The 26,194-nt window shown below is 45.6% G+C and overlaps 1 long non-coding RNA gene across 6 annotated transcripts in view; it reads left to right on the top strand.

The window, feature by feature from the left end:
* Nucleotides 1-3,767: 3,767 nt before the first annotated feature.
* LOC114486633 (uncharacterized) overlaps nt 3,768-26,194 on the top strand; it is a 38,958-nt gene continuing 16,531 nt past the window's right edge. Inside the window, exons 1-3 of one of the 6 annotated variants that reach the window (XR_008617272.1) lie at nt 3,768-4,327; nt 14,790-18,609; nt 22,245-22,434. This is a non-coding gene — a long non-coding RNA (uncharacterized lncRNA). Of the gene's footprint in view, nt 4,328-13,502; nt 18,610-22,244; nt 22,435-26,194 lie in introns of those variants that run through there. The other 5 variants (XR_003680727.2, XR_008617269.1, XR_008617270.1 and 2 more) reach the window with 5 other exon arrangements.

Below are 26,194 nucleotides of genomic sequence, written 5' to 3'. Positions count from 1 at the left end.
CGGTACGCGGGCCTCTCACTGTTGTGGCCTCTCCCGTTGCGGAGCACAGGCTCCGGACGCGCAGGCTCAGCGGCCATGGCTCACGGGCCCAGCTGCTCCGCGGCATATGGGATCTTCCCGGACCGGGGCGCGAACCCGGTTCCCCTGCATCGGCAGACGGACGCGCAACCACTGCGCCACCAGGGAAGCCCCTTCTCTTCATCTTTATAAGGGCACTTGTCATTGGATTTAGAGAGCACTTGGGTGATCCAGGATGACCTTATCTTGAGATCCTTACTTAATTCCATCTGCAAGTTTCCTTTTTCCAAATGAGGTTGCACTCACAAGTTCTGGGAGATTGGATATAAACATATCTTTTGGGGGCTACCATTCAACCCACTGAAGGGGGCATGAATGTTGGGCTACTGGCTCTTAGATGAGCTCTAGAGTGTCAGTGATGGTGGATAGAGAGGGTGCTGTGAACAGTGTCAGGGAGAGGGAAGGATGGAAAGAGTGAGGAGTGTGCACATGACCCCTGTTGACCTTGGCTGGTGCTGTCATCAGCTGTCCTGCAGTTTAGCGAGGGCCATTCTGAGCACCCATCTCTCCTCCTTTCCAAAGGAGGGTGCTGTATCCGTAAGTTAGGCTTGGCTCTGCTGCAGTCACAAACAACACCAAAATCTCAATGGCTCATACAACAAGCATTTTTCATTCACTTGCCTTAAGTCTCTGATAGGTTGACAGCAGGACTGTTCCATTCTGGTTCACTCTGGAACCAGGATGATGGAGTGGTAGACTGGGAATATGGCCAGTCTTGTGGCAGATGGAGAAGAGTGCATGATAAACCTCAAGCTGGCTCTAGAATCTTCTGCCTGGAAGTGATGGGTGCCTTTCCTGCTCATTTCACTGGCCAGGGCAAATCACATGGCCAAGGCCAATGGCAATGAGGAAGAGAAAGATCAGCTTTTCCCAGGGAAGGGCAGTGAATGTTTATGAACCACAATAAGGTAAGCCACAGGTGCTGTAGGAACAGCCCCTCTGTCTGCTGAAAAGATGCATAGCTTCCTCTACCACTTCTCACCCAGGGAAGATTGCTGCTCATCCAGGTTTTCCTGAAACCCTTAGCATTCAATTCTCCAAGGACTGTGCTATCTGCATTTTTTGAGTATACCCTACTCATTATCCTGTACTATGCAGGCCTCCCATCCCTGCTCATTCCCCACCTCCCAGGAAAAAACCATTGGGTTATAGTTTCATGCCATTTTCTGGAAGAGCTGCTGTTGGGATGATGCTTTCCAAACACAACCTACATTGAGCGTCTCCAGCCTAGTTATTTTCACAGCAGCTGTGGGAAGAACACTTTGCTCCTTCCTCTGTTTGCAGAGGCTCTGAGAAAATGGTCAAAGGCTCGGCCCTGAAGTCACAGATGGAATCATCTATGGATCCCAAAAGTCTTCAACGATTAAGGCGGAAGAGGTCTTAAAGAGGTGGAGTGCAGCTTCCGTGAATCTAATGGTCCATAGGTGAAGTGCAAGGTTCTGTAAGTTTCATAACTGTAAGCATAACTGTGTGAGAGTATATGTCCAGCGGCTGTGTATTTTCTGGGGCCAGGAATCATAGCTTACATCTGATTCTCAAAGAATCTGTGAATCCAGGAAGATTAAGAACCATGGAATCTCAACCATGTACCAAAAGGACTGATGCTAATGTATTAGCTAACTTCCTCAAAAGCCTTTTCCCTATACCTTGGTTTTGTTTCAATGAGTTAATTTCTCTAGTATCACAACCTACTCTGGGAGAAAGAAATAGTCTTTGGAAAGTTACACTGACTTTCAAAGCCAGGAAGGTATCCTTTGGTGCATTCCTACCCCAGCAATTATTACCCTTCGAGTGCCTGCAGAGCTCCCTTCAGCCCTCCCTTTAGTCTCCATGGGGACTCACTAGGTTTCTAATAGTCAAGTTGGAAGACTTACAGTGCTGGCTTACCAGAAGGCCTTGTTTTGGGAATTTCACAGACAGGGCAGCTTCTCTCTTGTAAGGAAATTTACACCCCACGAAGAAGAATAGGGAATGACTATGGCAGATGACGATAATAGGATTGCATCAATATTACATGCCTGCCAGCCAAAGAACCAATATGTTTTAACAGCACAGGTTATTTATTCTCCTTTATGAAGCTAGTTGGAGGTGAATAGTATTTCCTTTTTACAGATAAGGAAACATAGGGTCAATATTTTATTAGCCTCTTGGAGCAGAGATTCTTAACAGGGTCCTTGGATGGGACTTCAGGGGTCTGTGAACCCCTGAAATGATCTGCAAAGACAAGAATAAATTTGTATGCGCATTTGGGAGGGGAGGAGAGAGGGAGGAGCATGAGATTTTCATCAAATTCTACAAAGTTCTGTGACTGTAAAATGTTCCAAACCACTCCCCTAGGGCTTCTATTCTTGTAAAATAACTGGCAGATTAGCCTAATCTTAACGTTCAGCCCTATCTTTGTGAGTTTTTTTCCTCCCTTGGCTGCTGACCTCCGCAACAGTGAAAAAACTAGAAAGCAAGAACAATCGTGGAGGAGTCATATTTAGATAAGTTTCCCTTACCTATCTCTCTTCTGGAAAGTTTAAAATCTTACTTCTACCCATGATCATCCCATGTATGTTAGAGTCCCAAAGACAGAGTGGAAAGAAATCTTAAAAATCATCAGGATTCATGGATGGGAAAACTGAAGCTTAGAACTGAGGCTTGATCACACTCACATAATAAATCAGTGATCAAGTGAATGTTCATTCCTTTCTGCGAAATCAACTCCCATCTCAGTTGGAAATCCCTTGCCAATATTTTAAAACAAATGCCAATTCAATAAGATTCATTTTTCTTGACATTATGCAAATGAGGCAAAGGAGACTGAGTGGCCTTCTGTCCAGGGAGTAGGAAGTGAAGACTGTCTGGGGCTACACGCTCCCTTGGGACACGTTGTGGTGTCAGAAAGGAGCTCTGGAAGAAGCAGGTCCTTGTCCATTTCTGTTTCATGAGTGAGCCCCTTCTCTTTGCCACAGCTGGAGGTGTGGCTCCCGACCCACTTCCCCCGGGAGTTAAACCAAAGTGCATCTCCTCAGGACGCCTGGCAGGTTCTACTCTCCCAGAGCTGCCATCAGAACCTCCTTTCCTCCCCAGCCTTGCTTCCCACTGAGGGAAACGTTGACTTTTCCAGGTTAAATGTTCCGAGTCAAATAGTCCCTCCTGTGAGAAGCAGAACCATGGTCAGGTCACAAGCCAGGTGAGACCTGGGGACCAGAGAGGCCTGGAGCCGATGCTGTTCAAGTGTGCTGGGTTTGATCTTTAAAGACATTTAAATGTCTTTCTGCCCCAGAGGCAGACTTTGTTCTGGCTGGAGGGACCCTGGACCTCTCGAACCTCCATGAGGGGTAAAGTCTGGTGTTAATGTCACTAGTGAGCCAACAGTCACAGAAACTGGCCATGCCCCAGTGTCTTCCAAGGGGACCTAACAGTGTTTCTTCAGAGAGACCTTTGATAAGACACTTCAGAAACGTAGTGATTCATAAGAAAGATGTTATTTCCTACAGACTAGGAAAGTTGGAGGAGGATTTAAGATATTATTCACTCATTAGACAGACAGATGAGGAAACCAGAAAGGGGCAGCTGCCTGAGGGCCCAGAGCCAGGAGGTAGCAGCGCTGGGCGGGAGACTTGGGTCTTGTGACTGACCTGTGTGCTTCAGGCTGCTCTCCACACCACAACTTTCTGTCTTCCTTCCTACTCAGTCTTCCTTAAACTTCAATCTCCAAATTGTACCGAGGGTTCATTTGTGGGACCCCAAGTCAAATTTCAAGAACTAACGAATGCAGATGAAAAGATTTGCCGAATAGCATCTAAGGGACTTATGGACACACTCTCATTGAAGTGGAGAGGGCTGTATCCTGTGCCTGCAATCAGGATAGTGCACAGACCCTAGCCCTGCTGCTTCTACATTCTCTACAAGCCCAGAGCCCAGGGATCCTACTAGGACATGGCCGCAGCCAGCTATCCATCCACACAGGTGTCAGAGGCCACTTGTGTGGGAACCCGTTCTCATCACCTCTGCCTCCGGAGACTTCAGATGACACCTCCCCACTCTCCCTTCCCCTGCTCCAGCCCCTCTCTGGTCGTGCAGGAGCCAAAGGGGATTTGTGCAAACAGGCACAGGCCCAAGCCCAACCCAGGCCTGAGGAGCTTGACCTGAAGCAAGAGGATAACCCAGGACAACACACTCAGCTCCCCGGACGAGGAGGGGTGGCCCGGCAGCCGGAAAGAAAACTCCTGGACTTTTTATTGAATCCATAAAACAAAAGGTGAAGGGGTTCTGGGGAGGGGAGGAACGCCCGATGATTTATGGCGCTGGTGTGCAGAGGAGGAGAGCAGGGAACTCTGTCCAGCTCGGCGGGCGGCGTGTGATTCATTTCCCCCGGGGCCGCGGGGCCGGCCGGGCGGGCGCAGGCAGCCTGGGGCCGCCGCACACCCCGCGCTCGTTTATTTACGGTGGTTTATCAGCGGCTGCGCGCGGCGATAAAGTTTATGAAAAGAGGCGGCGGCTCCGGCCGGCGGCCCGGCCCGCGCTCCTTTCCCACACTGATTAGGATCGAGCAGGGCTTTGGAAGCTGTAGTTAAGGATCTCGGGGGCCCGGAGCCGCGTCTCCCCCTTCCTGCCCCGCCCGCCCGCCGGCTGCCCGGCTGCTGCCGCGCGTGGGAGCCGAGGTCAGGGTTGCGGCCGCGGCCCGGCCCGGGCGGGGGAGGGGAGAACCGCCCCGCGCGGAAGGGGGAAAGGGAGCGCCCTGGCCAGGGATGCTGGCAAGGAAGAGAAAAATACCATTCAAATAAAAATGCGCAATCCCCGTGTTAAGAGGTGGAAGAGGGGTGATGAGTATTTTTCTCCTCTGGAAGTGTGGCGTATTCTCGTCCCCTACGTTTACTTTTTAAGGTCCTTCAACATCATTTCACCTACATTGTTTTGTCTTTGCATTTGGACTTAAACTTTTTTTTTTTCCTTTTCATGAGCATATTTTGTTCGTCCCTTGAAGATAGTTATTGAACACCTACTTTGCAGGACACCTCTAAGCATGGGGGTTTTGGCGGGGTGGGAGGGAGATTCAAATATGAAGAGGGCGGTCCTGTCCCTCAAAGTTCTCATGTCCACAGGGACAGACAGTCCAGTAAAGTGTAACAGCAGCCCTGGGACTATAAGTAGCAGACACTGAGGCCGGCAGGAAGGCAGGTGCCGCTCTAATGCCTTGGCGGCATTAACTTGTTTACAGGTCAGAGCGACTTTAGGAGGGAGGTGCCATTATTATGCTATTTTACATACGGTAAAACTATGGCCCAGAGAGGGCCAGTGGCTTGCTTGAGATGACTCAGAAGTCAGTGGCTGAGCCGGGATTTGAACCCAGGCAGAAAGGCCCCAGAGCCTGGGCACCTAACCTCTAAATCTCCCTGACGCTCTAGAATAGACAGGGAGCAGTGGGGGTGCAGCAGCCTGATGGCCGATCCTTCCTGGGAAAGACAGTGGACAGTGGACTGTCTGCAGGCGGGGCCGGGCATCATGAGTGTTGGGCTCAAAGAGTAGGTTTTCACAAGACAGGCATGACGGCCAGAGGAAGGCAGTTTTAAACAGAAAGAACTTCTGCCGTCCTGGTACTGAGTTCTCCAGGCCCAGCTCCTTTCACCTTCCATTTTATATTCTTCCTCCAAGAAATGGGAGAGCAGTAGTGCAGAACCTTCATACTGCGTGAAAAGAAGGTCACCTTCCCAGGCCATTTCCTTGATCTGGAAGGCTCTATCTGCAACTGCTGTAATCCTAACAGTTTTCAAGTCTTAACAGTGTCATCCCCTCCTGAAAGCTCTCCTGGCGGCTCCTTATTTTCCTGCCAATGACTGAAAGCAATCCTTCCTCCTCCTCTCTCTCACGCTTGCCTGTAGGCAGTAAAGCTCGTGGGTTTGGGCTCCATCTGTCCTTCTTACTAGACTGTGAACTCCTGGAGGGAACTGGGATATTCCTTCCCTTCTCACCTGCTTCTGCCCCAGGCCTGGTTTAATATCCTGCACATAGGAGGTTCTTACTAACTGCATTTGGTGAATAAATGGGGGAGAGAGAGAAAGCGTCTGATCTCATAGGTGTCTCATTTACCCCTCGATGGATTTCATAATCAAGCAAGCTAAAAATGGAGATGATATGTGTCCCCACCAGAGAAGGTCTGGACCAACTCTGCCAAGAGAACACAAAGGCAGAGTCACCCAAGCCCCGAGTCCCTTAAAATCCCTCCAGACTGGGAGTAGGATTAGTCCTGGAGCCTGGGCATAGCAGGAAGTCTTGTTGCCCCAGTTATGGGGAAAGGGCTGTGAGGGACCGGAGCCAGACACTTCATTGCGTAATCCGTCTTGATTTCAGTGAGGTTTTCTATGGGGCCAATGGCATGGTGGTGGACATTTGACTCCAAAGGGTAAGGCATAACTACGGGCACCTGTCAGCACCACTGCTAAGGGGGTCAGGGCTGCCTCTTGTTCTTTGTTGTATTTTTGTTTGTTTAGAACCTGCTTTTTAAAAATTTAATTGGAAAAGTACCCCATGCACATGATTTAAAATGGAAGTGATTCAAAAGGGTATACAATGAAAATTCTGCCTCCAGCATAGATTCCTCAACTCATCACCTCCCTCCCCAGGGGCAGCCATCATTAATTAAGAGTTTCTTTTCCCGAGATGCTGTGTGCATATATATACAATATTTTTGTATTTTTTCATGATGACTTAATGAGGTTATTGTGGACATACTCAATGCACTTGCAGATGTTGGTGATGTTGTTACAGTTGTTGATACCCTGGAAAAGAGGTTTAATGTTCACTGAGCTTGAGAACTGGAGAACTAGTCTTGTACATTCTGAGTGATGTTGAGTAATAAAAACTGTGTAGTAGCAAAACGTAGATATCTCAAATACTATATGCAAGAAGACTGATCTGGTCCATGGGTAGTGGAGAAAGGATCCAAAGAGGCATGGTTGGCCACAGGGCAGGAAATGTTAGGCCATCTCTAGCAAGTACCAGTATGCTGTCAATCAGGGTGGATCGTAAGGAGTATAACTGATGGAAACCAGCAAATTACTTACTAGGTAGGTTCTCATTAAAGTATTTACCAATCTCCTGTTATTTGTACTCTGTTATAGACTGGTAGGAGGGAGAGTCACAGAAGTGAATAAGGTAACTTCTAGTTAAATAACGAGGACCAGAATGCACTCATATGACATTAAAATAAAGATGCCCTCCATAGACTGGTTGACAGAACTGGCATCCTTTAATCTAGAGAAGAAAAGGACAAAAGGTGACAATTATTTAAGTACCTGGTAAAGGAAGCTGAGCACCCCAGACCCCACTGCCTGAGTGTGACTTCTTAGTGGCACTATACCCTAAGGTACCTAGGGCGAGGGATCTCCAGCTCTCTGCGCAGCCTAAGAGCCCCAGGGCCTGCTCCCGATGGCTGTCCCTAGGCACTCTGCAGCCAGAGTTCTGAGGAATGAGGAAGAAGGTTCTTTGCTCATCTCCCCTCCGTGTGACATTCCAGTAGTGTGGCCCCAAAGCTCTACTGTCTGCACTCTGTTCCCATAAAACTCCAACAAAATTGTCTTTTCCATTTTTCCTTCTGGTCCTGATGCTCTTGATAAAGCTCAGATATGAGTCGAAAACGTGTTTAAGCAAGGCGTACTTGGGATGAATTGCCTCCAGTGAACAAGACTGTCCTCCAGGGTCAACCCGGGCCCCCTCAGGTCTCCTTTGCCCCAGAACGCCCTCCCTCCCAGGAGCCCCTTGGTCCCTCATGCAGTTGTCAGATGTGCTTGGACACGTCAGACTCCAGCTCAGGTGCAAACTAGGACCTAGATTCCCCCTAATAATAACTAGCAAGTGCTTGGTTGTTTTGATGAAAGATTCTGCTAATTGTTCTATAAGGAAGGTCAAATAAGAGGCTGTGGATATAAACGATGGCAGGAAAGATTTTAGAGAGTGAAAAGGGAGGATTTCTTATATCAAGATGATAGGAAGGAAAGTTATTTCAATCTCTCTAGGGAAAAGCCTGCGGTCTTTCTTGAATTGTTCAAGAATAGGAGTCCTAGTTCTTTCCAAGCCAAGCCGTTGGTATTCCTGAGTTGGACTGAGATGTCCTACCTTTAAAATCGAATAATCGTGGCTGTTCCCCTAATTCAGGTAATGTAATGTCTCCATGTAAATGTTTTTCCATGCATTTTTCTTACGTCTTAAACCTTTAGCACCTGCAGGCAACAAAACTAATGAACAAGTAGTAAACAGATATGAACGGGAAAACTTGAAAACCACCGATCCTGCTGAGTTTGTTGCTTTTTCTAAAGAACATGAGTGCTTGTGGCTTTATACTACCTGCCCATAATGTAGCCATATTTTCTGCTATTAAAAGGGTTCCTAGTTCATGGACGGAATGAAACAGACCATTAATCCAGGGTGTTCCTGGAGGAGCCTCATATTTCAGGAGGCATACCACGACTTTTCACCTTTTCATCCTCCACCACCTGAGTACACTTGAGCTTCGCTATTGTCCACTCTTGAGTGTTAGTTTCCGTTCCTTCCCCTGCCCACCTCTCTCCACCTCTGCTGTTTCACATCATGGCCCAGACTGACTCCCCTCCTCTGCCAGGCTAAAGATAACCTCTCCATCTGGGATATCACCCACAGGCTAAATTTATTCTCAGAGGTGAGTTGGGGCTATCCTGTCCAGTGACTCCAGGCAAACATCTAAGCCCTCAAGCCTGTATGTCATCGAAAGAGATGAAAGGAGCTTGGGAAGGGGAAGGGACCCCTGGGGAGAGAGGGGGAGGGGTAGGAAGGAAAGATGAAGAGGGAGATTCATAGGAAGCTGGCAAAGGGACTTCAGAGAAAGGGTGACACACCGTGACACTGTGACTACAGCATAAGCTCAGTGAGTCTGAAGGATTTGACTGCCCCAGCAAAGATTCCATTTCTGTCAGTTATAATATTACTGTAATACAACCCTCAGAGGGAAAAGCCCAGTGCTAATTAGGACTCAAGAAGTCAGTGGACTTGATGTACAGAATGGGGTGTTTAGTTTTATGATGTGGCTATGGGTTACATGAGAGACTAATAAAAGAACTCCATAAAATGTGGCTTGGAGCAATGGGGTTGCAGCCTCTGCCAGAGGGTCAGCCCCGTTCAGAAGTTGTTTTAGATCAGGGCTGATGTCTAGCTGGTATGGCCATTCTGGTTCGTGTTACTGAGTGGTCAGTAAGTGCCAGGCAGTGTTCCTGGAACTGGAGATGCAACAGTTATCTGGAAGTGGTTCCGCTCTGAGAGACCGTCCAGTCCTCTGGGGCCAGAACTAGGCAATCAGGGAGACCAGGGGAATCAGGGGTGGCTGAGCTTTGCTTCTGAAGCCCATTCCTGGCCTGAGTGTATCTTAGGTGGGGACCATCCTGGGTGACTCTTGGTGAGAAGCTTCTGTCTGTGGTTCTGCTTTGCCCCCACAGGTTACTAATGGCCTGGTGGGTCCGCTGAGAGCATGGAGTTCTCAAGAGGGGCTCTCATTGTACAGACATAGAGGTGGAGAGGCCAAGGACTGCTCGCCATCTCCCTCCTTACACTCTAGAAATGCTTGTAAGCATCAAACAACATTTTATGATGCATTTCACTAAATTAACAATTGAACAGAATAATTCTTTTACCTTTCATAAGCAAGAAATATTAGACAATCTGGATAGGAAAAAAGAAAATAAGAAAAATTATAAATTCATCACCTAGAGACAACAATTTAGCGTTTGTTCATGCAAACTTTTTTTCTGGATGTATTTCCTATTTCTACAGATGAGGGAGATACATACACACATACATACACATATGTATGTACTTTGGAATCTGCCTTTTTCACTCACTTTCCCAATGAGTGCAATTTTAAAGTAAATCCAATTATTCAAAAATATTTAATTAATGCACACAATTTTGAAGGACTTCCCCCCCCAAAATCCAGCGAGAACAAAGAGTTTAATCGTCTTAGAAGTAAATGAGGCACTTGCCAGGGATAGCAGATCAAATTTTTCCTGTTTTTACATTAAGACATGGGATGGAAATTTTCATATGATGGTGCCCTGCCTGCCCTTGACTCTCAGTTCCAACCTGGTGTTCTCCTGATGAGGCAACCAATGGGAATGATGGGGGCGGAGCCTGGAGGAGCAAGGGCAGGTGAGGCTCTGTTAGAGACTTGGGGAAGGGAGTCAGGGCAAGGCTTTCTCCACTTTGAGCCAGCGGATGGAGAGATTGGGGATGAGGTTCTAATTGAGGTGGGTCCTGGGCTACATCAGCACTCATGACGGGCCCCCCTCCCGCCAGGTTGCTGAGGATAAGCTGAACCTGGAGACACAGCGGAACTGAGAGGTTTGCTCCCTCCTGGTGCCATGATTGAGACCGACTCCCTATATGCAACTACTCACAGGACTAATGTCACCTAAGGAATTCACAGAGCTGGCCCTGAGTTTCAAAGAACAGATAGAAAAAAATAAGTGTGCATCTAAGAGGGATCAGGGGGCACAGAGGGAGAGGAACCCAGCAAACAGCTGATATTCATCACCCTGAGCAGAAGTTACAAGGACCTTCAAACACAGTAGAAAAGGAAAACAAAGACTTCCTGGAACTAAAGATATTTTTAATGAAACTCCTACCTGGATGAATTAAATCAGAAGATGGACTTGACAGATCAAATGCAAGAGCATCCTATACCCAGAACAAAAATACAAAGAGATGGAAATCATGAGGGCAAAATCAGAAACCTGAAGGCTGGACCCAGGAGACCTAAGATGTCAGTAATAGGAATTCTGGGAGGAGGAGAAAAATAAACAGATGAAGGAGAGGGAATAATTAGACAAATGACAGATGATAACTTCCCCGAGTGAAAAAGACTCGGGTCTGAGTCTTTGGTTTAAAGAGAACTCATGGGGTCACTAGGACTGAAAGCCACACACCTAAGCACATCCAGATAAAATTCTTGAACAGCAGGTGTAAAGAGAACCTCTTGCCCCCTTCACTACAAAGAGGAAAACATTAATTACAAAAGAAAAGAAAAGAGGTGGGTGTCATGTTTCTCACTTACCATAATGGGAACTTGAAGACATCTAAAAAACACTAGAGCAAGCCAAAATACTTCTTGCTGGTCAGGGTAAAAAAATAAATAAATAAAAATATCACCCAGATATCCAGGCAATGGTCTGAGAAAAATACTCTAGAAAGAACCTTAAGCAAATAAAAAAATGAACTGAAGCAGATAACTCAAGACGAGAGAAGATGAAGAAGAGAGAATTTGGTGGTGGGCAATTGGGCCTCACAATCTCTCTGTCTCTGTCTCTCTGCCTCTTTGTCTCTGTCTTTTCCTCTCTTTCTGAGGCAGTTGCAACAGAGGCCTGTGCTCAACCCAAGGGGAACTTTGGAGCTGGGATTTTTCTGAGTTGAGATGGATCTGGCTTTTTCACCCTAGTAGTTGCACAGAGGGTGCCCTGGGAAGGGAGCAGACCTGGCGTTTGGCAGTTTCTTTCAGCTTCAGGCAATTCCTGGAGAGACAGAGACTTAGCTGTGAGCTGTCAGCAGACAACACTCCTTCAGCTGGGGGCTGGGATGGGCGTAGCCCCCAGCATCCCTCACAATGCATGCACAGTGCCATTTATGTAAAATGATATGTATCAATACATACTTATGCTGGGGAGTGTTTAATAATCAGCTCTTGGGGAGATGGGGGCTGGTGTGTGTGTAGGGGATTTCTGATTTGTAGCCTCTGTTGATTCTTGTGGTGTAAATACTCCTATCATGGCTGATCTCAAACTACCAATGTGATGTCACTGCAGAGGGACCTGGGACCAGACCCAGCAGTTGCCCAGGAGGTTCAGGGAAGGGGAGGGGAGGATAGAAGGAGCAGCAGTCACAGCATCTTATACCGTGGGAGTGCTCTGATACTGGGAGTTTTCCTCTGTTGGCCTCCTTTTTTCTTTTTGGTCACCTTTCTAACCCTTGTCCCTACAGTCCACTTCGGTAAGTTGGTATTCTTTGCAGGCAGTATTCCAGAAGAAATCTCAAGCCCTTGTTCATACCGAGGCCCACATGACCATCAAAACTCAAGGCTGGGCTTCCCTGGTGGTGCCGTGGTTGAGAATCTGCCTGCCCATGCAGGGGACATGGGTTCGAGCCCTGGTCTGGGAAGATCCCACATGCCGCGGAGCAACTGGGCCCGTGAGCCACAACTACTGAGCCTGCGCGTCTGGAACCTGTGCTCCGCAACGGGAGAGGCCGTGATAGTGAGAGGCCTGCGCACCGCGATGAAGAGTGGCCCCCGCTTGCCACAACTAGAGAAGGCCTGTGCACAGAAACGAAGACTCAACACAGCAAAAATAAATAAATTAATAAACTCCTACCCCCAACATCAAAAAAAACCTTTAAAAACTCAAGGCTTCTTCTTGGTGGGTGGTGCTGGGGATGGAGTTGAGAGTGTGTAGAGGGGTTGGCAAACCTCCTCTGAAAGGGGCCCGTGGTACATATTTTTGGCTTTGTGGGACCTATGGTCTCTGTTGCAACAACGAATCCCCCGCAGGACATAGTTTGCTGACTCCTGCTGTACATGATACCATTGTGTCATAAACCTCACTGAAGTGTTAATTATGACTATTTCAAAGGCCCCAGAGGAAAGAGCCCCTTCACTCTAAACCAACCAACGAGTTCAGACTAACCAACACAGAGGAGGGATTTAGGCCTTGGGGGAGGTTTTGTGGTTCAGCCGCCTTCTCCAGGAATGTATTTTAACTTCTATTCTCCAGGGTTAAATAAAATGAGGAAAAGAGAATGCCTGGGTTAAAAAACAAAAAATAAATTGACAAACAAAAAAAGCCCAAACCCCTCAAAAACCAAAAACCCAATTCTACTAACAAACTCTTTATTTATTAGGATCCTGTTAATTTTGGATTTGGAAAAACAGACCTGGGAAGGAGGCAGGTCCTCCCCACAGCACTAGCTCTGAAGGAAGGTACCGTAGACAGATCTACAGAGTAAACCAAGCCTGGCAGCCAGAGCCTTCATAGGGCTAAGACATTAAACTCTTCCTCAGCTTTCTAGCATTATTTGAATGTTAATATGAAATCTATGTCTATTTATAAAAGTGAATCATGTAGGACTTTTTTTGGGGCAACACTTGATGAATACCTCTAGCATGTTGGTGTAGATACTAAGCTACAGTTTTCCAAATATATTTGGGGCAAGTCTCTTTTCCCCCGGCTTCAAGTTTTCCATCTTTGAGTATTTACAATGTCTTGGACAGCCTTGTGAATTTTTGTGACTTTGTATTAATGTGGATTCTTAAATTTCACCCAAACAATTAAGCCCCTCTACTCAAAAGAACTGCCTTTGACTCCTGACCAGTCCTTGCCTTGTAACTCCATGAGGTGGACAGCATGACAGGCGAGTTCTATTTCGGCTTTTGGTTTGTCTTAGAGTGTGTGTGTGTGTGTGTGTGTGTGTGTGTGTGTGTGTGTGTTTAAGCTTGGTGGTGAAAAAGTTATTTTGTAGTAGAAAGTCCTTGCCTTATCATTACTTTGCTGATTTTTCCCTGGTGACCAGGAAGCTCAGAGCTGAATTTAGGGTCCATACAATCCCACCCTGGTTCTGTTGCAATGATCTTTCGGTAATTCTCACGTCTTTTTGGGTTCACAGATCTCTATGGGAATTTGATGGAAGCAAAGAGGAATCCCTCAGGAAGCATTCCTATCTGCCCACAAAACATAGGCAGAGAGTGGATTCTGATCACTCCCTTTGGAACTCTTCACCTACCATATTTTACATTTTATTTGTGTTACTTTCTGGTGCCCCCAGTGCTGACGCACCCAGGACTTCAAGAAACAGAGGAGATGCTGACAAGCATTGGAAGGGTTTATTTGTTCTCATGCAAAGCGGGGAGAGGTAGTCAACGCTTTCTACCTCAAGAGTATTTCTCCAGGAACATTATCACAACTTAGTCCTGTAGTACAGGGGGAAAGCACCGGACTAAATTAAAACCCTAGTTTTATCACTAGCTAGTTCTGAACTTAAACAGATCCTTTCACTTCAGTGAGCCTCCATTTCCTTAGCTGTAAACTGAGAGCCCTACAGAGGCCGGTGGGAGATTAAGGGAAAGACTCTCTGTTGGAAGAGTTGGCTCCTCTGTAAAGTGTGGTGCAGATGACTGGTTCCTTGGGATCCTCCCTAACCAGCACTCAGTTAAACCAAGACCAAGGGGTGGGACACGCAGAGGCCATCCCCTTGCCTTGTACAGCGATGGCCACTGACTGGTGACCCAGCAGTCCTGGGCCTCCATTTGTTCCTTCCTGATCCAGGAAAAAGATGAACATTTAAGGAGGCTCTAACATGACTGAAATGAGCAGGTGGAAACTGATAGACCAGTGAGGGCCTGGGCCCTTTCTCTGGGATGCCAATGAGAAATGCCAATCTCTCCCACAGATCACCCCTCCCTCTCCTCCATACTTGCACAGTTACGCCTCCTTGCAGCTCCAGTGCAAGAACCAGCCCTACCACAGCCCCTTCCCTGACTGTGTTCTTTTTTCTTCTGCAGGCCACAGGATTCTTGTCCATCAGATTCCAGTAGCATTTACTGCTTGTTCTGTTTATCTGTTACTAAAGCTAAATTCAATAGTCTACTGAGTACTTCCCATGTAGAAGGCTTTGCTCTGATCAGAATCCTATATTGCTTGATTCATCATTTTCAGATTGTTCATCTCTATATGTGTTGTACCCCTTATGGAATGGGATCACTTGTGATACATGCATCCTCCAACCATCCAGCACATTGGAGTCGACAGCTAAATGTCCATGCTTAAGTCAACTCCCCCTGGCTAGAGCTCTGGTATAACATAGTGGTGAGTCAAACACATAATTATAAAAGTTATACATACCCAGTTTAAAGAGTTTGGGAATACATAAAATATAAATTTACTTATAATCCTACCATCCAGTGATAACTTCTATTAATATTTTAGTACATTTTATTTTAACCTTCTTTTATCTATGTCTCTATTTATCAAATAAGGAACCATCTATGTGCAAAGTTTTACACTTCACATTTTCCCATGCCATTACAAATTTTGAAAACATAATGCTGTATAATATTCCATTATATTGATGAACCATCTAATTTATCAATTTCCTTATTAGATACATAGGCTGCTGTCAAGTTTTCCACTATTACAAAAATTATTGTAATGAGAACTTTTTGTACATATGTCTACATGTCTGCATGCCTACATCTCTGATTATTTCCCTTCAATGTGTTCATGGAATTTAAATTACTATTCAAAGGGTACAGAACTTCTAGTTATTGGTTTGTATTACCAGATTGTTGTCAGAAAGGATTATCCTTTCTATCCCATCAGAAGAGAAGAATGCCTGGTTTATTATTCCTACACTAACATTAATGATCTTTTTCAACATTCACAAATTTGATTAGTGCAGATGAGTTTCAGTTTTGCCTTTCCATATTTCTTTGATCATTAGTGAGCTTAAACATTTTTATAGGGCCTCCCTGGTGGCGCAGTGGTTGCGCGTCCGCCTGCCGATGCAGGGGAACCGGGTTCGCGCCCCGGTCTGGGAGGATCCCACATGCCGCGGAGCGGCTGGGCCCGTGAGCCATGGCCGCTGGGCCTGCGCGTCCGGAGCCTGTGCTCCGCAACGGGAGAGGCCACGGCAGAGGAAGGCCCGCATACCACAAAAACAAAAAAAAAAAAAACAAAACAAAAAAAAAAACAAAAAAAAAAACATTTTTATATATTTATGAGAAACATTATTTCTTCTCTGAATTATCTGTTGATGTTTTTGACCATTTAAAAAAATGGAGTGTTAGTATTTTTCCTATTGGTGTGCTACAGATGCATTATTGAAGGTTTCAAAAACCATTTTAAAATCAACTGAATATTTTTATTTTTTTATGCCACATCATCCACGGCCACCTTAGAAGAAAGACCAATTCCAGACGCAAAGAGCAGTTCCTTCGGTTATTTTGGGTTACTGAATCATTTCTTCTTTGCATAAAGAATGCACAAGAAGGGCTTCCCTGGTGGCGCAGTGGTTGAGAGTCTGCCTGCCGATGCAGGGGACGCGGGTTCGTGCCCCGGTCCGGGAAGATCCCACATGCCGCGGAGCGGCTAGGCCCGTGAGCAATGGCCGCTGCGCCTGCGCGTCCGGAGCCTGTGCTCTGCAGCGGGAGAGGCCACAACAGTGAGAGGCCCGCGTACCGAAAAAAAAAAAAAAAAAAAAAAGAATGCACAAGAAAATGTGAGTGCAGTGTTTTCCTCAACGCACTTGCTTTCCATTAAGTGGATCTTTTGTGCTGAAACGGATTTACAGACCCACCAAATCAGAGGATGCCGCTGGCAGAAAGATGAGCCTGGTCTGGTGTTAATGCAAGAAGATCCCTGTGGTACAGACGCAGGAAGTTGGACCATACGGAGAATTTTCTACCTCTGCCTTCTTTCCTTCCTTGTTCCTTTCTTTTTACTTTTTTGTAATTGTAAGGTGTCAGCAATGGCTTGACTCGTTAGACGATACATATTTTTCAGAAAGTCTCTGTTTTTTTCATTTCCCTCAGGTAATATAGATAACTGAAAGCATTGAAAGAATAAAGACATTTTTTGAAATCCATTCATAAGATTCGCAAGAGGAATTCATCACAGAAACTTCAATCATTCTTAAAAAACAAAAAAACAGACTTCAACAACTCCCTTGAGATAGGTGTTAGTATTATCTTGATTTTACTTACAGAAGAGGCTTAGAGAAATTAAGCAATTTGCTCAAAGTCAACAGCCAGGAAAGCAACGACACCAAAACTTGGACCCAGTTCTGCTGATGCCAAAGTGCCAGTTCCAGTCTATACTACTCCACGAAGCTAGTTAGTTATAGTTCTTAATTACATGTGATCAGAAAGCTTGTATCAGATCTATGAGGCAGGTGCTGTAGGAAACTGGGCACAGTGTTGGGACATCTGACAAAGTATTGAACCATGGGGCCAGGAGACTCAGCAAATTCGTGAATGAGAGAGAATCTTTAATGGGGGTCAGAGTGACCATCTTCCTGGCAAAATGGCAAAAGGGAAAATTGGACACACTGGTATAGAAAGACAAGGGATGGTTAGAGAAGGAATCAAGGTGGTTTCTCTTCCTCAAAGACTCTAGGGGCTCCACATTTGAGTCTGTTTCAGAATAATTGTGAAAAGCTGTGGAGTTTTTAGGATGATGGGGGAAGAAGAGCTGTCCCCAGGAAGATGGAATTGAGCCAGGTGAGGCTCTATCAAGGTGTAGAAATAAGGACCCAGGAGCAGGGAGCTGGCCTTCGGGAATGGTGGGGCTTGAAGGAGGAAGGCACAGCAATAGGGGAATGGATGTTCCTCTCTCATGAGCTGTGTGATGAATTGTTCTCTTAATCAAGTTGCCATCATAACTGCAAAGAGTGCTCTCAAGAACTGGGATGTAGAAGAGGGGAAAGAGTGCTTTCTGGTTTGGTGCAGCAGATCCTCTAAGAGAGAGGCTTTCATACTTTTTTGGATTATGACTCACAGCAAGGAGTACCTTTTCTCTCATAAGCCGGTAACATATACATTTCTATGAAACTGAAGCAAAATTTCAGGGGACAATGCTTACCCTTACTATGCAAGATACATGCTGATATTTTCTATTCTCTTCTGTTTCATTTGAGCAAAATTGCTGGCACCTCTCACAAAACTGATTTCTCAATCCTTGAAAGGGTCATGACTTACTGAGTGAAAAATCAGTTCTGAGTTGCACCATGTGTCAACAAACAGAATGTCCACAGAAGCTATCATTCGGTTCTTACAAACCACAATCAACAGCATGGAAGAAGTTGCATGCAGAATTTTTTCCAAGGCAAAGAGATAAAAAAGCAAGGTTTTAATTCTGGTTAGCCTGTGTCCTTATAGCCTGCTACTAACTTCCACTGCAGTGGATTTTCAGATTGTCCAGAATGTGATTCTGTAAGGGGGGATTGGAAACATGTTCTGAATATGTGCAGAAGTTTCCTGAGTACCATTTAAGTTCAGTCGTGCTAAGCCTGAGATAGGGCGTCATCCCTCGCAAGCTTCCCAGGACCCCTTGGCTGTGCACACAAAGAGAACCCGGCTTTTCTTGTTTGGGCCTTTGCTCCTTCCTATTTGATTGAATCTGAAGAGGAACTGTTTGCCTTAGGCCGTACATCCTGAATCACAATCAGGATGCTGCTGGCACAGAAAAGCTGCTCCCACCCTTGCCTGAAATAACTGAACAGGGAAGCAGAGTTCCTCTCATCCCCAGCCTTAAAGCAAGAGGCTCATAATTTATGGTGTGCTGGCAATACATCAGAAGTCAGTTCAGTCACTTACAGTAAAATCAAGGAGGGCAGAACAATGAATATAAAGTGAGATTAAAACACCTCGTTAAGGGACAAATTGTTCAGTGGACCCCAGAATAACGATGCTTTGGTCTTTGTTAGCCGGAGTCCAGTGGCCTTCAGAGATGCTTCCTTGTCTGCAGGATATGAAAAAAGGTATAAAACCACACCCTCAGCTTTTGCAATTCTTCAACAACTATGCTTTATTCAAACTATCTATCAGGGACAGTGCTACTAGGATATATGGGTTCCCTAGGGCTGCTGTAACAAATTATTATAAACTTGGGGGCTTTTTTTTTTTCTTAAATTTAACTTTATTTTTGGCTGTGTTGGGTCTTCATTGCTGCATGCGGGCTTTCTCTAGTTGCGGCGAGCGGGGGCTACTCTTTGTTGCGGTGCGCGGGCTTCTCACCGCGGTGGCTTCTCTTGTTGCAGAGAATGGGTTCTAGGCGCGCAGGTTTCAGTAGTTGTGGCACGCAGGCTCTAGGTGCGCAGGCTTCAGTAGTTGTGGTGCACCGGCTTAGTTGCTCCGCGGCATGTGGGATCTTCCCGGACCAGGGATCAAACCCGTGTCCCCTGCACTGGCAGGAGGATTCTTAACCACTGCGCCACCAGGGGAATCCTGAACTTGGGGGCTCTAAACAACAGGAATTTATTCCCTCATAGTTGTGGAGGCCAAAAGCCTGAAATCAAGGCATTGTCAGAGCTGCTCTCCCTTCAAAGGCTCTAGAGGAGAATCGTTCCTTGTGTCATCCAGCTTGGTGGTCCTTGCATTCCTTGGCTTGTGGCTGCATCACTCTAAGCTCTGCCTCCAGCTTCATGTGGCTTTCTCCTCCTTCTGTGTGCCTCTACTTTACGTGTTTCTTATAAGGACACTCACTTGTCATTGGACTTAGGGTCCACCGACCTGGATAATTCAGGCTGATCTCATCTGGAGGTCTTTAATTATATTTGCAAAGATCCTTTTTTTTCCAAGTAAGGTCTCATTCATAGGTACTGATGGGGTTTGGACATGGCCATATCTTTTGGAGGGACACCATTCAACCCACTATACAGAGGATACAAAGTTGAAAAGGACAGGGTTGTTTTTCTCAAGGAGCTCAGTCTAGTGGGGGAGGCACTAGTTATATAACTACGTCAAAAGAATAACCACAGACAGAGCTGTGTTCCATGGGCTGAGGGGATCTTACGAGTTTGTATTGGGAGTTGATCTGGAGGTTATAGTGGGGCAGGGAGGGAGTGTTTTTGTTTTTTTTTTTTTAACTTTTGAACTCTACAATTTTCTGGCATCTAGAAATCACTATAAAATAAGTCCAGTCTGAATGGAGAGGATTAATACCAGCAGAGCCAGGTCTTTTGGGTCTGGCTGAGTTCAGCCAACCCTCCTGGTCGTCTGGAGGTTTGGGAGAGCGGGCAGGAGAATGAGGGAAAGACGAAGCCCAGGAATTGGTTGGGATTGCTGATGGCTACGTTGCTGGGAGGTCAGGAGCAAGACACCATGAAATGGGTTATTGGCTTTCTCTGTGGTGGAGAAGGAAAAGAGGAGCATTTGTATCTGCCGCCCAGCCCAAGTCAGAGCATGTGGGCCCTGGTGGGGGGATGCCACAGGCCAAGGCAGCTGCTCCACTGAGGTCTTCTCCTTCGCTCCAAGGCCTTGGGCCAAATGATCTGCCTGGGCCTGGCGCGGTGGAGGAGGGCAGCTACGGCCTCTAGACATGCTGGGGAACAAAATAGAGATGGTTTGCACATTTCTCTTTTTGGGACAGCGTTTTTACAGTCTTTGCAGATTATCACCTCCAGGTCTTTATGCTCTCCTGGGACTTCACCTTCTTTGTGATTGTTGATTATATTAAAAAAATTCTTGGTAATAGATATTATGGAATTATTGTTAATATGCTTGGGTGTAATACACTTGTTATGAAGAAGAACATCTTTATTCTTAAAGAGCACATACTGAAGTATTTATGGGGGTGTTACTAATGTTGACAGTTTCCAATATTTCAGTGAAAATGTAGGTAGATAAACCTAATATCACAAAAATGTTAAGAATTGCTAAGTCTACGTGGGAGGTATGTGGATGTTCATTGCTCTATTCTTTCAACTTTTTTCTGTACTTGAAATTTTTCTTAATAAAAATCTTGGGGGAGATTGGGAAAGGAAAATTCTTGAAGCAGAGTTTCTTGACCTATGTTTCATGGGCTCTGGGGGAAGAGGTAGATGAGCTTCAGGGACCAGGAAGCTTCGAAATGTATATGTCAAGTTTGTGGGGTGTGTGTGTGTGTGTGTGTGTTTGTGTGTGTGTGCGCGCATGTGCGTGTGTGTTTCTATCCTCATCATGGGGAAAGGTTTATTATTTGCAGCTCTTCTTCAATTCTCAAATGGATCTATGACTCCCCTTCCTCAAGATTAAACACCATTGCTTCAAACTAGAGATAAATTTGCAAGTATTATACCTTTTCTAAATGGATACAAATGGCCAGAGTCTGTTAGCAATGTATCATTAGTATTTTGTTGCAAAATTTGAGTTAGTTTATAAATATAAATTGTATACTACTCTGTCTTTATATTCATTAACTCATTTCTTGGTTTTTCTTATTTCTTTTCCTATTAGAGTTGGCTTCTTAGACTTTCTCATAGTTTAAAATACTAATTGCTAATATGAATATATCTGTTTTCCTTTGCACAAATTTAAAACTGAAATAATCATTTCGGTATCTTTCTACATTATAAAAATAACATAGCTTCACTATATATACAGTAAGTCTCCTACATATGAACGAGTTCTGTTCTGAGAGCACGTTCTTAAGTCCAATTTGTTTGTAAGTCCAACAAAGTTAGCCTAGGTACCCAACTAACACAACCGGCTATATAGTACTATACTGTAATAGGTTTATAATACTTTTCACACAAATAATACATACAAACACAAAAAATAAAGAAAACGTTTTTAATCTTACAGTACAGTACTTTGAAGAGTACATTAATTAGTACAGTACAACAGCTGGCATACAGGGGCTGGCATCAGTGAACAGGCAAGAAGAGTTACTGATGGGAGGAGAGAAAGGAGGTAGGAGGTGGTAGGGCTGAAGGATCGTCAGCAATAGGGGATGGAGGGCAAGCTGCAATTTCACTCACGCCTGACGCTGATGGAATGCACGTTCGCATCTTTGAAAGTTCGCAACTAGAGGGTTCCTATGTATGGGACTTACTGTACAACTTGTAAAATACAGAAATGTATAAAGAAGGAAATAAAGTTACCATTAACCCATGCTCCGGATGTAACTGCTATTAACATCTTGTTGGATTTCTTGCTTTTGGTGTGTAGGCTCCTGTGTGTATGCATATATATATATATATGAAACAAAATTGAATAAGGCTGAACATGCAGGTTTATATTATGCAAAAAAGAACATTTCTAACTTCTTTACACTTTATTGTCTCCCCAATTTTTATATAGAAGCATTCAAATGGATTTCTTCAGTCTTCATATTAAATATGGTTGTTCAAATCCATGTGTTTGGGTTTTAGTGAAGGCAACTTTTCCTTGAAATCTCTTATCTCTTCTGAGTACTTAATACCCTGAGTAATATTATTTATGTTCAGTGCCTAGAGTTATAGTTTGTTTTGTCCATTGAGTTGCCCCCGTGAGATGGGCAAGAAAAAAACAATTTTTCAGTCCATACTGGTTGTTGAGGATAGAACCAAAATACAGCTGACCCCAAACAGTTGGAAATCTGGGGGGCTGGGGTTCGGGGGGGTGGAAATCTGAATAAACTCTGATTTGTGTGTAGCTTGTTCTTACAGGTCTGATATTTGGTGAAATCAGAAGAGTGCAAAGGAAAAACGCTATGGCTGCCTGCAGGAGCCACTTCTGGGAGCCAGGAGGTTGCCATAGAGACGTCATGGGGCAGAGGAGAGATGAGGGGCCTGGAGAGACTGGCCGTGTGACACTTGCCATCCCCTGACTTTCAGTGGCACTTGGTGAGTCCCTAAACACATTTTGATTTGAACCAGGGTTATTTGTTTACTTAGGTTAATGTACGTAAAGTGCCAACAAAGTGTCTGGTACTTAAATAGCACAAAACAAATACTAATTCCCTCATGTCTTATTAGACCATGAGTTCTTGGGAGGCATTTGTGTTGTTCAGTGCAGTGTATAAGAACATGGGGCTTGGATCCAGATAAACCTGTTTAGGGTGTTGAGTTTGCCTCTTATTAGCAGTATGACCTTGGGAAACTTGCCTCATAAGGATAGTAATAGTTCCCATCTCTTTGGGTTATTGAAAGGATTAAGTAAAACCATCCCTATAATAAAGGCTAATATTTATCAAGGGCTTACTACATTCAGAGCAGTGTTTTAAGTGCTTTAGGTGTGACCATCTTATTTAATTCACATAAATCTGTGTGCTAGACGCTGCATCCCCATTTTGCAGATAAGAAAACTGAGGCACAGAGAAGTTGAGTAACGTGTCCAGGGTCACAAAACTATAACATAGGTGAACTGGGATTGGAACTGAGGAAGTTAGTACGCTGGTATTTTTACATCCCACTTTGCACGGCACCTTGCCATGGCCATCCCCTCATTGCGTGTTTGTGCGACTGAATGCCTGGGAAATACTTGCTGAATAACATCTATAGGAGTGTCTTTCCAGGTTGCTAGTTAGAAGAGCACTAAATGTATTCCTGTTGTGAATAAGAAAATGTGCTCATTTAGAAAAGAGACACATCATATGAACCGGATGTTCAATCCTTTAAATAAAATAGTAGCTTTAAAAGTCACGTTTGAATAACCTCATGGAAGAAAGTTTGGTCTGGTGAACATTTCTGCTGTTGCCTGTTCCAATCAGCTGCTGAGTTGGGCTTCTGCCAGATTAATGACTCTTCTCCCATATGCAAGAGGGCGAAGCATGAGAGTGTTACCAGGAACTGAGACCTGAACGGGCTTGCAGGGCCGGGCTCCCAGCCGAGTCACACCCGAGTGGTGGGCGCTTGCCAGCTTTGGGGCTAAGCTATTGCCCCAGAGAGGCTGGGCAGGGCGGGCAGCTCTTTGCTTGCTGATTCTCTAGTCTCCCAGGGCAACAGCCTAGAGCCGACTGTGGTCACCCGTGAGAATGCTCCTCCTGACTCAGCGGGGCCTGCAGTGCCCCAGGGTGTGGCTGTGTGTTCCTTTGGGCCCCTCACAGATAGCATTTATTACAAAGGGTATCACTGCGCGATCGTGGGTTGAGGGCTAGAGCTGCAGGACGGAAGCTGCTTGATTTGAGCCCTATTAGGTCCCCAGAAAGTGTCAACTTTTAGAACTTTTCACTGGGCTGCTGCTGTATGCATAAAGTGCTTAAGACTAAGACGGGGACATTTTAAGCCTGTTAGTGTATCAGTACATCTGTGACCATCAGAAAGAGACTAGAGACCTCGGTTGTAGAATCAACTCTTTCTCTTATTTGTTGTATATTTGGAAAGATCACTTTCTTTCCTCTAGGCCTCAGTTTCCTCATCTGGAAAATTAAAATAACTCCTGCCCTACCTGTATCCCTGGATTCGGCTGAGAACCAGATGGGATGATGAATATAAAAATGGTCACTAAGCAGCCAGTGCTGCCCGAAAGCAGAGCCATTTCTTCTCCTGCAGGTGAATCTTACTGCCCTGGCTCCTAGTGATCCTCCTGTTTTTTTGAGTCTCTGACCACGGCCAGCTTGGAGGGCTGGGGTTTGATTTTATTAAGAGAAGTGGCTGGATTCCTGACCTGAGATGCCAGCAAGGAACCCCAAGAGGAAGGACAGTCTCAGGAAGCCGGTGTTGGAGGCTATGGGATTAGCCATGCCTGTTCTGTCTGGGAGCCTCCCTCCATTTCCAGCTTCAGTGGGTTGGGCTCTCATTTTACTAAAGGGGGAAATGCAGGTTTCCTTAGTGCCTCTCAGTCTTCCGCGGTACTTTTGGGAACTCTTTTATTTTAGGGGCACATGTTGGGGTGCAGGGCACCTTCAGAGTGAAGGTTGCTTCGGGAGGGGGAAGTGGAGGCCCCGACAAGGTTAAATCTCAGCTCATAAGGACCAAAAAGGAGAGGAAGAGAGGGAGGAGGAAAGAGAGGTGATGCTAGCCCAATGGCAGCTACGATGGCTCTGATATGCTCACCATAGATTTTTTGGCAGGAACAACAGAAACTTTTCAGCCAATTCTTTTTTTTGGGGGGGTGGCACCCTTGTTCTTTGTGCATTAAGATATAGCTGTTGTTGTACCAGAATAGTCTACTAATGGCTGCACAATGGTAGACAGGTGTGAGGTCTGGCCCCCAGGGGTTCTGCGCTCGGTTCCAGCTAGAGCATGTCCTCAGGGGAGTGACATAAAACTCGTGTCACAGAAAGTGAAGGGATGCTTAGTGAGGAGCGTGAGACTTGCCTTCATATACCTGAGGACCCATCCTGGGGAAGGGTAGCCGACTCTGTTAGCTCCCAACCTTTCCTCCTCCTCCCCTACTCTCCAAGCTTTGGCTCATTATAAGCCAGAACTTGCTATAAGTCAAGGTACCTAAATGTGGTGAAGCAGAAACTGACTCACCTCATGAAGCAGCCCACGTGGAAGGGTCTCAGAGACACAATGGAGTTGACCTAGCCTATGTCCCTCCAAGTCCTAGAGGCTGTGATCTCAAGGACTGAGTTTGCAAAGTTATGATCCGACCTACATGAAGTTCACTCAGCAGTGCTCCAGAGCTTTCTCCATGATGAGAATATCCTTTAGGACTATTTTGCTGGACCTTTCTCCATCACAGTAAGCCTTTGAGGTGCTGTAAAGTTCCACTGCCCTCTGGTTTTGCTGGGAGGGGAGGATGGCCCGCATTTGTCATTCTGCGTTCTGACTAGCCCCCTCTTTCATGTTTCTTGTTCCTTCTTTATTCTCATTTTGTTGCTCTTGGCGCTAGAATTTGTGTGGATTTGTTCATAACAATTACCCTCCGCCTTGAGAAGCATGTGGAATGTTTTAGGAATATTTTTACAGAGTCTCGGACCATATTTTTATGGCTGGAAATTAACCAGAGAACTGCAAAAATGCAGGCTTGCTTATTCAGCTCTACGTCCAGAGGATGAGCACTTCTCGCCTCCCGCTTCTGTTTTCTAGGTCCTTGGGCCATAGTTACTCCTTAGACAGGATCCCTTCTCCTCTGACAGGACTATGGGTTACATGAAGCTCTGTGTTTTTATTGTCAAGCCTTCTGGTCCTCTTCTCACCTCCCAGATACCGTCTTTCTCCTTGATTTCCTTTTTTTCTCTCTTCAGTCCTTGCTTGCCTCCCCATGCCCCATATTTCTTCCATCTTAGAAGTCCCTCTGAGCTGAAGGTACTTGCCTGCACCAGTGTTTACACCTGCTTCCTGAAGGACTCATGGAGATCATGCATTTGGGGTGGGGGTTAAGATGAGTGGGCTTTAGTTCCCTTTAAAAGGGCTTTAGCCATTCAGACTACTGTTTCTCTTGGGAACTGAATTGACAGGATGCCAATCTCCAGCAGACTTCCTTTTGCTCAGCCATGCTTGTGAAGTCCTGGTTCATTTCCACATTTTCATCATTTTGATCATTCTTTTCAGATTCCCACATAAAGGCAGGTGTCTGGTGCCTTTTATTTTCAAATTTAAAATGTTAAAGGCTGGACTTCCCTGGTGGCGCACTGGTTGAGAGTCCATCCTCCTGCCGATGCAGGGGACGCGGGTTCGTGCCCCGGTCCGGGAAGATCCCACGTGCCGCGGAGCC

This window comes from Physeter macrocephalus, chromosome 1, assembly GCF_002837175.3.
Source record: "Physeter macrocephalus isolate SW-GA chromosome 1, ASM283717v5, whole genome shotgun sequence".
In the NCBI taxonomy this organism is placed as follows: Eukaryota; Metazoa; Chordata; class Mammalia; order Artiodactyla; family Physeteridae; genus Physeter; species Physeter macrocephalus.
Note: the sequence above shows the minus strand (reverse complement) of the source record. Positions and strands in the feature narration are given on the sequence as shown.